The following is an 11,934-nucleotide window of genomic DNA, read 5'->3' as shown; positions in this document are numbered from 1 at the left end:
GGGGTTCTTGGGGTTCAAACCCCCCCCGAAATGAAATCCCCCCCCTTTCGGGGGGGGGGGGGGACGGAATTAAGTGACTGATTTTTGCTTTCATTTTGTTTATTTCAGGTTAGATTTTAATACTAAATCATCACTTACCACAGCACAGCCGAGGCAGTTTTGAGTTAAAAACCCTCTACCAGGGGGTTTTGAGTTTAAATCCCCCTACCAGGGGGTTTTGAGATTTTAAAAACCCCTATCAGGGGGTTTTGAGATACAAATCCCTCTACCAGGGGGCTTTGAGTTTAAAACCCCTACAGGGGGTTTTGAATTTTAAACCTCCTACCAGAGGTTTTTGCAGTTAAATCCCCCTCTTCTATAAAACAAAACAAAAAAAAAATGCAAACAACAATCTCCAAATTCCAACAGCACAGTTGAGGAAGATTTTGATTTTAAAACCCCATCCAAAATTTACTATAACCCCATCTTCAATATAAAAAAAAGCAAATTACACACTCAAAATTCTATGAGCGTAGCCAAAGGGGTTTTGAGTTTAACCCCCCTCCCCCCTCCAGTTGGGGTTTGAAGCCAAAAAGTACCTCTTCAATAAAAAAAAAAGCGTAGCCTAAGGGGTTTTGAGTTTAAATCCCCCTCCTCCAGATGGCTTTTTCTTTAAAGTTTAAAACCCCTCCAGATGGTTTTGAGTTTAAAATTCCCCTACAGAGCGTTTAGAGTTGAAAACCTCTCTCTTCAATATTATTTTAAAGCAAACTACAGTCACCAAATTCTATGATCGTAGCTAAATGGGGTTTTGAATTAAAAACAAAACAAAAAAAAACCCAGAGATTTTTTAGTTTAAAACCCCTCAACAGATGATTTGACGAAAAAACTTTCTTTTTCGATATAAAATCTAAAGCGAAATACAGGCATGTAATTCCAAGAGCGTAGTTAAGAAAGGTTACAAATTTCTACCAGTGGCTTGGGCTTCATTAATTAAGTGTGAATAGTCTTCTGCCGAAATTGAAAATCATTAAATGTGTCTCAACAAAGATGGCTAAGACAGATTTTAGGAGTCAGTCATAGAGATCGGGTCTAAATCAAAGAAATGATATGCCGAACTGGGAGTCGAATCCTTAGTAAGGTTGTGACAGAGCGTCGCATGAGGTTTTGCGGGACATGTTTTCCGACAAAATGAATTACGCAAAATAAGAGTTGCGGAAACAGCTTGCCGGAAAATGCGCCGAACGGCGCGAGAGGGTTTAAGGTCAGTAAGAATAGCACATTAGGTTTTTGAAATAAAACTTTTTAATAGCAAGATAATGCACTGTAGGTACCTCAGAATATGCAGTTTGTTATCTTTCAATACCAGAAATAGTGCTCGGCGGCGGGGCTTCGCCCCGCGCTGGGGGAGTGCTGCGAACTCCCCCAGACCCCCTTGCTAGCAAGGGCGGGGAGTCTACAATAAACAATAAACGTCTTCCGAAAGGGTCAGAATGTAATAAAGATTAATTATGTACACACACACACATATATATATATATAATTTTTTTTGCGGGGGGGGGGGGGGGGGGGAGGTCGGGGAGGGGGGAATCCCCCCCCCCCTCCAAAACCCTCCCCGAAAAAAAATCCTGGCTACGCCCATGGATCTATGTATCTATGTATGTATCTATCTATGTATCTATCTAATAGATCTATGTATGTATCTATCTAATAGATCTATCTATCTATGTATGTATCTATGTATGTATCTATCTAATAGATCTATGTATCTATGTATGTATCTATCTAATAGATCTATGTATGTATCTATCTATGTATTTATCTAATAGATCTATGTATGTATCTATCTATGTATTTATCTAATAGATCTATGTATGTATCTATCTATGTATTTATCTAATAGATCTATGTATGTATCTATCTATGTATTTATCTAATAGATCTATGTATGTATCTATCTATGTATTTATCTAATAGATCTATGTATGTATCTATCTATGTATTTATCTAATAGATCTATGTATCTATCTATGTATTTATCTAATAGATCTATGTATCTATGTATGTATCTATCTATGTATCTATCTATGTATCTATTTATGTATCTATCTATCTAATAGATCTATGTATCTATCTATGTATCTATGTATGTATCTATCTAATAGATCGATCTATCTATGTATGTATCTATCTATGTATCTATGTGTGTATCTATGTATCTCTATCTATCTATCTATCTATCTATCTATGTGTGTATCTATGTATCTCTATCTATCTATCTATCTATCTATCTATCTATCTATCTATCTATCTATCTATCTATCTATCTATCTACCTATCTATCTTGTTTCATATATATATTTAGTGTAGGAAGCACATTGGCTAATGCAATATTCATAAACTTGATTGCACTCTGGAAACTCCCGGATTTCTGATGTTGAAAATCTTCAGGTTTCTTCAAGATTGTAGACCAACAATTCTTTAAGCCACGTCAAATCGTCACATCCTTCCTTCTTTATTGGCCCTTGTATATTTGTGCTGTCTGTCTGTCTGTCCAAACTTAAAGCCATTTTCAGTATCACTGATCTCAAAATTGCACTAAATGTTTTACTTTTCTTTTTTTTTTTTTTCACTACAATTTAAACACGTCATCTTCAATTTTGTTTTTGTTGCAATTCCTCTATTCAAGTCACTCCTTCATGGAACCAGCAACCTGGGCAGCTGATCTCAAAAACGACCGTTATCAATTTTCAAGTAAAAAAAGTGATAATTTAAAATTTGGCTAGAGATCTATATCTGGGATTCTAGGTTTAGATCTATCATCTGTTTTGAAAGGACTATCGCGTTTGGGACTTTCCGGAATGTAAGGCTTTATTGACGCATGAGTTTAATAAATGAATGTTCAGGAAAATTTTATGCATCGTCTTTTTAAGTCTAGTCTACTCTTAGATCTGAATGCTTATCGTTGGAATATTATAAAGCGTACAGTGTACTAGATCTATACATTCGCTTAACCAGGAGGCTTTCTGGGGGAGGAGGGGGGGCGGGGTAAGACATGCTTCATTGTTTTTAAATCAAACATTCATTAATTTTTAGGAGAAAAACAATCGCTATATAAATTGTACAAAGGAATATTGTCTTATCTTCTTATCTTATATAATACAGACGTTACTTAAAAAAGAAGATGATTACGTCCTACGCGTCATGCATTTAGCCAATGCCAATGACCAAAATTCTGCCAAGTCACTGTTTTTCCTGGCTGGCTCAGGCAACCCATTCCATGCTCTTATAGCGCTAAGGAAGAAGGAGCTTTTGTACAAATTTGTCCTAGCATATGGTCTAAGCTGTTTTGGTTTGGTTTATGTTATGCTAAGCTATTTTAGTTTATTTTCTTGTTTGATTTTAAAAAAATAATAATAATTCGTTTTTAATCATGTTTTTCTGTGTTTTTACAAAGCTTGTAAACACGTCATCACGAAGTCTATACACCCATCTGCCTGGTACGAATTTTATAATCGTTTTTTTTTTTCACCCACTTCCCATTCTCAAAACCATCCAATTATTCATTGCCCCAACAAAATATGAATCTATTAAAAATTTAATCGATTAATTGATAACCAGGTTGTAATATTTTTTCAGAAAGGGGAAATAAATCTAACAGTATTAAGAGATCCCGTATATAAGATTTTTTACAAATATTTTTTTGTGTGTGTCTGTTTCTCTGGTTGTTTTTTTTTTTATATGTCTGCTTCTCTTCCTGTTTCTCTATTTTTCTGTGATTGAGTTGTTCTGTCTGTTTCTCTGTTTGTTTCTCATGTGCATACCTCAATTCGCTCCCTTTGTTGGGACTATGTGACTAAACAGAACGAAACTACTTTAAAGGTTTAACGTCACATTTCAAATCAATGTGTTGCATTATTCCCGTAATGACCTCGTTAGTACCCACCAACTGCCCACTGGGCATTTCATCATCGACTGTAAAACTAATAGCTATAGTTAAACCCTTGGCTGTCAGTGCTATTCCCCCTCCCCCCGCTTCTTCCTTGCTCTTGTCTCTTTCCCCCGCCCCCCCCCTCTCTCACCACACTTTATCAGTGTCACTTGCAAAGCACTGTCCGTTTATCTATTTCGCCGCTGACCACGGCCTGGCGGAGTGACCGCTAGAGTGTCACATACGCCCGGTTTTTCCGGTCATGTCAGAGAGTTTTGACACTCGGTAAAAGTGTGTTCGCACGGGAAGGAAGATGTCCAAGTTATTTTTTTTAGAGCTAGAATTTATATCGGGATACAGAGAAGATGGACTGAAAGTATGCATTATGAGAAATTGTGCAGAGTCTTAGTGAATTTAATGCCTTAATTAATTAAAGCTGTCAACTCAAAGGTTCTGAATTCGAACCGTAATCTTCTAATAAACATCTTTATTTGTATATTTATACTCCGTACTTTTTTTTTTTTTTTTTTTTTTTTTTTTTTTTTTTTTTTTTTTTTTTAAAAAGACATTTTAATGAAGATTTCTATATTTTTGAAAAGGTCATAGGTTTTATGAATGTCATAAAATATGCATTTTATTTTGTCTACTTTTTATTACAAAACTTATAACAACTCAGTCTGTCTGGGTGGAATCTTGTACACCTTGTCTCTCCCACTTTCTAGTCTCGGGTTAAGTTGAAACTTTGCCCCATTATTTATACCGTCCCTAACCAATCAAAAAATTGACAATCTGCTCATAATAATTTCGTTTTAAAAGAGACATTACTGGCCAGGGGGAAGAAAGCCATATGTAGAGAAATAGTTTGTCGCCTACAAAATTGTAAGCTAACATAGTGCATTGAGAAAGCTAAAAACATGAAATTGCGCTAAACAAAAACAATTGGAAAACATATTTCCAATCGCAAAGATTTATTATTGTTAGTCTAGAATCTAGATCTATTACAAATAAATTAACTGAAGGATTAAAATCATTGATACAATTAAACTATTTTTTAAAGTTTTTTTTTTTTTTGTGTCATATTTGATTTCCAGATGTAAAAAATATAAATATTCTGTAAACAACAATAAACGTTTTAACAGTTAAAAAAATACTCCATTATAAAGCTGATAACATTTTTGTACTCCTCAAATTCTTTCCACCCCCACCCCCCTAAAAAAAATCCTGTTTTCGACCATGTATAAATCTATTCAGTGTAAAGATAAAGTTTGGCAATTATAGATCCAGACTTGGAAACATTAAAAGACAGTAGTCTAGACTAAAATACTCTGACCAGTTAAAGATATACTGTTGATACTGTGTATTCATAAATCGTATCAGAACTATATATAATTATACATGTATATATTGTCACCAATTAACTCTAGCAGTCCAGTTAATTATTTCGACATCAGACGGTGAGCACAATGTTTCTGGACGTCTTGTTATTGGTTCAACTCTTTGCTGAAAACACGCGCGAGATTTCCCAATGACGAGTTTGTGCACAAATAGACTAAATTTTAATTTAAAAGATGGTTATATTTTGAAACAAAAATTATAACGGTCGATTCAGAGTTTTTACTTCCTAGGCAATTATGTAGTAATTTAAATTTATTTCCAAAATAAAAACTTGTCAAAATTCTAGGAAAATCGTTAGATCCGTATTTGAAATCCGTATCTACGCACACAGCGTCCACCCACCCACGCCAATAGTGCAAGCTACTAAGGTGAAGTGGAATAAAAATATTAGGAGGAAATTGTTTATAAATATTAAATGTTAAAGTTTGGGCGCTCAGTAAACTCAGTTAGACTAGATCTCATTTTTAAACTTTTTGAATACACAGACCAATAGGGTTTCGAACTAAGCCCTCTTGTTATGTAACCCAGGGCCTATGCCTTTCAGCCAGAAAGGAAGGTTTCTAATGTTGATTATTCATTTCAAATTATTTACATTTGTATATGGGGCCTAAATAGTGTAACGGCGCGGTGAGTGATAAAGCTTTTGGCTTCCGAACCGGAAGGTCCTTAGTTCGAATCCTGGTTGGGATTTTTAATTTTGGAATGTTTAGGGGTCATCCAGCTCAACTAGGTATATGGGATTAATTGATAAAAGTAAAAGAGGTTGGCAGTGGCGCTTGCCACATTACACCGTTGTTAACATTCGAATAATAAAAAAAAAAACACATGACCTTTACATCATCTGCCTTAAAGACTGCATGGTCTGAAAAGGGAACTTTACTTTTGAATATTCCAACTATAACCATGCAAGATGTTGTGTGTTTTTTTTTATTTCTTTACAAAAAACAACTTACAAACAACTACAAAGGCAACAACAATTATACATGTAACACGTAGGCCTATTTCAAGCCTATCACGTGGTCTGGGAGAGGGCGGGAACTTCAAAACAAGGTTAAAGAAATAAATAGACTTAAAACCTCAGAACTATTTTTTTAAGCGTCATGTTACGCTCGTCCAAACTTTCCGATATACAAGACAAAGGTGTCGCTTTAAACAAAACAAAAAAAATAGAGGACTAGATTTTCACTCTCCCCCTTCTCACCTTCTCCCCTTCATTTTAATACCCTCCCTCCCCCCCCCCACCCCCCATCCAAATCGGTGCTTGGACTCAGCTAAAGAATGTTTGCCTGGTTGTGTGGTATGCGCTCAGGACACTCGTCTCAATGGTCCCGTGTTCAAACCATGCCCGCTTCAAGCTCCCGCAGTTTTGCGTAAAAATCTTCATCTCAATAGGAACATCTGAAACCTGTCCAACGAAACAAAGACTATAAGCGCTAATTGGTATTAGAAGGTCGCCACTTTCGTATCACGACGTAACGTTGTATTCTCAATTTTCAGGTTGGGGGGGGGGGGGGGCCTTGATATTCCTAGCTCGCCCCGCTTTCCATTCACCGGCACTGTAGCCCATCCCCTGAAGGTTTAGCCTTTTCGTTTTATCTAGTTGCAATATGCCGATACCTGTATTTGAGCTTCGATCTTCATTTCGAAATATAGTTTGACACTTTAAAAAAACAAAACTATCTTCCGGTACTCTTTACGGTAAACGTTCAAAAATTTAACCAAAAAAAAATGTTTAAAAAAGTTGAAATCAAGCTGATGAAGGCGAGAGTAAAGGTGGGTGTGGTATCATTAGCCGGAAGGGGGGAGATGAACCGTTATCGATATATTCATTAAGGGCGTTCAATGAGGTGTTATTATATGCAAGAAACGCCCCGCGTGGTCGTTATTATGACAGGGGAAGTGTAGAAGAGATATGTTCCGGAATAATCAAGTCTTTAATGAAGTTTAGTCTCGACTGCGCATGAGCGGGATCTATATTGGCGCGAGATGCGACAGTTCTGCCCGTACCAAGTCATTCCTTGGTTACGCTCGATTGATGGAAGGTTTGTGGAGTGCCTTTGATACCAGAGATGTTCAATAACTTCAATATATACAAGAAAAAAAAAGTGCTTTCGTGTTTTTAGGGTTGTTTTCCCCATAAATGTAATCAAAGATTTTAAATAGGAAGAAAAATACGAAAGTGTCAACTTTTCAACATGCATTGGAGATTCCCCAATCTTTAGAGGAGAACTATAAATAGCTAGCTATTTAGTGTATCTGGTGTAAAACGAGAACATAACATTTTTAAAATATTTTTTTGTTTAAAGACAATAATAGCTTCATTAATTAAACTTCAACTATAATCAAATAATTTGGAAAAAATAATTTTATAAAATTTTGGTTCAATTTGGATGTCAAGCTCGTGACACACGTCTGCTTCTGTGAAATACGCATTATCTAATTCGGCCAAAAAAAAAAAAAAGGCCAGGACATCAGGAACCGTAAAGATGTGGCGGGTGTTAGTGTAGGAGAGAAATTCCCTTCTTGATCTTCGTCTGTGTATGCAAGAGAAATAGAACACAACGATGTAGCTAAGTGAAAAGAGCATTTATGCTGCAAAGAAAAAAAAAAAAACTCCATAGGCATAAATTAGTATTATTCTAACAAAGAATATTATTTAATAAAAAAAACTTCCTCCCCGGCGGGGAATCGAACCCCGGTCTCCCGCGTGACAGGCGGGGATACTTACCACTATACTACCGAGGAAGTTACAAATAAGTAATTCTTTATTGATCTACATAAAGAAGTTTGATCTCAATTAGTATTTATTGTATTGATTAGTAATGTAGGGCATGTTATAGTTAATGAGATAACGTTAGCAAAGTAAAGAATTTGTTTTCTTTTTATTTCGTAACTCTTGTCTCTTGTTTGTTTATTTTTACTTTATTAGTATTGCTAGGGTTAAATGTAGGCTAAGTTTTTACACGACTTTTTACACGAATAATCTAAAGTGAGGTAGTTTAATTAAAAATCAACAACAAATTGTAATGTTTAAATATGCGAACTAATAGAGTCTACCGTACTTTAAGTTTAGCGAATAGGTTCCCTTTCAGACCTTGTGGTCTATAGGGCAGATGATGTATAGGTCATCTGCTTCTGTGGCCTACGGTTAACGAGGGTGTCATGTGGCCAGCACAACGACCGACCGCTTTTAGTTTTCCCCAACTAATGTCAGGTACCCATTAGAGCTGAGTGGACTCAGCGGCACCCGCAGATCCCGAAATAAAAAATCCCAGTCTTCATCAGGATTCGAACCCCCGGACCCCGGTTCGGAAGTCAAGCGCTTTACCACTCAGTCACCGCACCTCCGCTTTGGCGAATAACCCTACAAGTATCTCCTGTTCAATTCTGTTATTTTTTATTTATAGGTCCGTTACCAAGCTCATCTCTTTCGTTATTCATCCGCTAACAAGGGTTTCATGTGGCCAGCACAACTACCAACCGCAACTAAGTTTATCAACAAATGTCAAGTATCTTATGAAAGTTGTATGGACTCGAGGCAGATGTCAAATTCACGAATGACAATCTTCGCTTAAATTTAAACTCTTGATCCACCAGTACGGAAGCCAAGCGGATATGGCTAATTTTTTAAACATTAATTCAATCGTCCCAAAACAAAAAGGCAAGCGAAATACACAAAAGTACTTAGAAAAACAAAGCCGGTCGATGCCATTTTGTTGTTGTTTTTGTTCTGTGGAAGGTAGCATTATAAAAGCTTATGATGTCGATTGTTTATATTTGATATCAAATTGACAATTATAATACTATGACTCACCACTGTTACACTGTAGAAACAAAATCCTAGAGTAAAACTAAAGCACTCATTTAAGACCTACCGATCTATAGGCCAGAGGTCATCTATTTCTATGGCTGAAGATTAACGAGGGTGCCATGCGGCCAGCTCAACGATTAACCAGTCTATACTTTCCCCAATTAATTTCAGGTACCCTAAATAGTTGGGTGGACTCAAGGGTGTCCTAAAAAGTACTGAAATTTAAAATCCCTGTCTTCACCGAGTTTCGAGACCCCTCGGTTTTGAAGCCAAGAAGCTTTACCACTCAGCCACCTAGCCCTGAGGAGTACTCAGGCAATATTTTAAAATTGAAAATCGAAGTCGTCAGCTTTAAGAGACTAAGAAAAATATGTTTTTGGATATTTTTTTAAATCCTTGACTTGAACAGAAGTTCCTTATTGAAGAAAGATTCTAACTGTCCGTGCCTAACCCTCCAGCAAGACAGCCGGTGTTTCAAGGCAGTGAGACTCGTGGAGAAATGACAACTACGACACTAACACCACCTGGCGGTGAAAATATGGCGGGATTCAGAGAGCATCGAGGAAGATTATCCCGCGGCAAGGCTGTAACATTGTCGCATGCATTCAGCAAAATGAGTTTTTAATCTCCAAACTAATAGTAATTGTTTGCTGAAAGATGTGATAGGAGATAGGAAGGAGAGAATAGAAGGGAGAGAATAAGAAAGGGGGAGAGTAGAATGCTGAAAAGGGACGTAATCCATGCAAATATTTTTTTTCATGTTCGAACGATATCATCTTCACAGAACGGGTTGATGATTGTGACGTCATCTAGAGTGTCGGTGGGTGAAAAGACTTAACTAGCGCCTTCTACTTTTTTTTTTTATCTCCAGCATCAAGTTTTCATTTTTTTTTCAAATATATCAATTTGCTTCACAACATGCTTTATAATAAATTATACTAGATAGAATTTTATTTTAAAATTCCTTAAAGTGGTTATGATTTTTTTAAATTAATATATCCATAATGAGGGTTGTTTCGTATCTCTGACCTACTTTAAGCAAAGTCACGTGGTTATGGTCTGACAAAGAGAATAATGATTCTATCTTACTATGATTAGATGAAGATCTAGATCTAGTACTAGAAATAGAGATCAGGGCCGGCTTTAAGCATAGGCAAACAAGGCAGTCTCCTAGGACCTTCGATTCGAGGTGGACCTTGTTTTAGTGGTGATAATATGTTGAGCCACTTAAACACCTGGGTCAAACATAACAAGAGAGGAAGGATCATTAAAGAAGTAAAAATCCGTTTAAGCTTGACATCCGCCGTCATGAGCAAACTGTTGAGAATCTGGAAGAGTACATCAGTTTCCAAGCAAAATTAAAACTAGTCTCCATTAAATGATCTCTGTTGGACTGGCTGTCAGCGGAGGAGGACAATCGCGTCCCGAAAATCATTATGGACGGGCAACTCGCGTCTGGCTCAAGGAAAACTGGTCGCCCCCACCTCCGTTACGTGGATGTGATAAAAAGGGATTTAAAATCAGTGAACATTGATACTGACCATTGGGAAAACATAGCCTTGGACCACACTAGTTGGAGAGAGACGGTGACCATGAAAAGCTATGGACAGCGAGAAAACATGGGTCTCAGCTCTTGAAGAAAAGCGTGCCATACGGAAAATGGCCGGTCCCTCTACCAACAAAGCGAAAGCCACCTTGACCTGCCATATCTGTGGACGGGAGTGTCTCTCCAAAATAGGGCTCCACAGCCAAGTGAAAAAAACAATCAAGCCTCTACAGAAAAATGCTGGGTAGCAGATACCGCGAAAAGAAGACAAAAGAGTTTGTGCTTTTACAAGTCAACACACTGGCTGGAGTAAAAGAAAACAAAAAAAACTCCTAAATACTGTGAAAAGATAAGAGCTGAGATGCCTTTGGTCATATTGTAAGACATGACTCACTGTCTAAAGTCATTCTTCATGGTAAAGTGGAGAGAGAGAAAGAAAAAAGGGTCGTCCAAAGAAAAGCTGGCTGGACAACGTAAAAGAATGGACCGGCCCATCTCTTGAAGTCCTTCTAAGAACAGCCTGCTGACCGTGAAAAGTGGAGGCATTTGGTTAGGCAAACTATTAGAGCACCCCTGTGATGAAAGTCAAGAGACAGGTCATGATGATGATGTGGAGGATGTTGATGATGATGACCATGATGATGATGATGATGATAATGTTGATAATGATGTTGATGATGATTATGATGATGATGTTGATGTTGATGATGATGATGATGATGATGATGATGACGACCACGATGTTGATGATGATCATATGATGATGTTGATGAAGATGATGATGATGATGATGACGACGACCATGTTGTTGATGTTGATGACGATGACGATGATGGTGATGATGATGATGTTATGATGATGATGAAGAGGAGGAGGAGGAGGCAAAAGAGGATAATGTTGATGATGATGACTATGATGAAGATGATGATGATGATGATGATAGTTCTATATTGGCAGTACACAAGGAAGACATGTGTTTATCGGTGATATTCACAGCCCGTGGTGTTGATGGACTTATTGTGTTTTTACGACTTCCGTCGCCAATTCTAAAAGAAGACATTTTGATTCCATACACTTATATTGGAAATATTGAAGTGTAATACATATTTATTTTACGACATCCAATATACATTGTTGGGACAGAACTCCACTTCTATGGTTTATTGATCTACATAAGAAGCTGTTACCACCACATCGTACTGACCATCTGACCCCGTGCCATCCTGATATAAGAGAATCCATTGCTTAAAACAAAAATAAAACAACTCTTTA

General features: G+C 37.0%; 1 non-coding gene across 1 annotated transcript; it reads right to left on the bottom strand.

Annotated features, from left to right (window-relative positions):
- Positions 1-7,978: 7,978 nt before the first annotated feature.
- Positions 7,979-8,050, bottom strand: Trnad-guc (transfer RNA aspartic acid (anticodon GUC)). Its single transcript has one exon. It is a non-coding gene; the product is annotated as a tRNA-Asp (tRNA).
- Between the last annotated feature and the right edge of the window lie 3,884 nt (positions 8,051-11,934).

This window comes from Biomphalaria glabrata, chromosome 12 (assembly GCF_947242115.1).
Source record: "Biomphalaria glabrata chromosome 12, xgBioGlab47.1, whole genome shotgun sequence".
Lineage (NCBI taxonomy): Eukaryota > Metazoa > Mollusca > Gastropoda > Planorbidae > Biomphalaria > Biomphalaria glabrata.
This window is presented reverse-complemented; position numbering and strand designations above follow the sequence as displayed.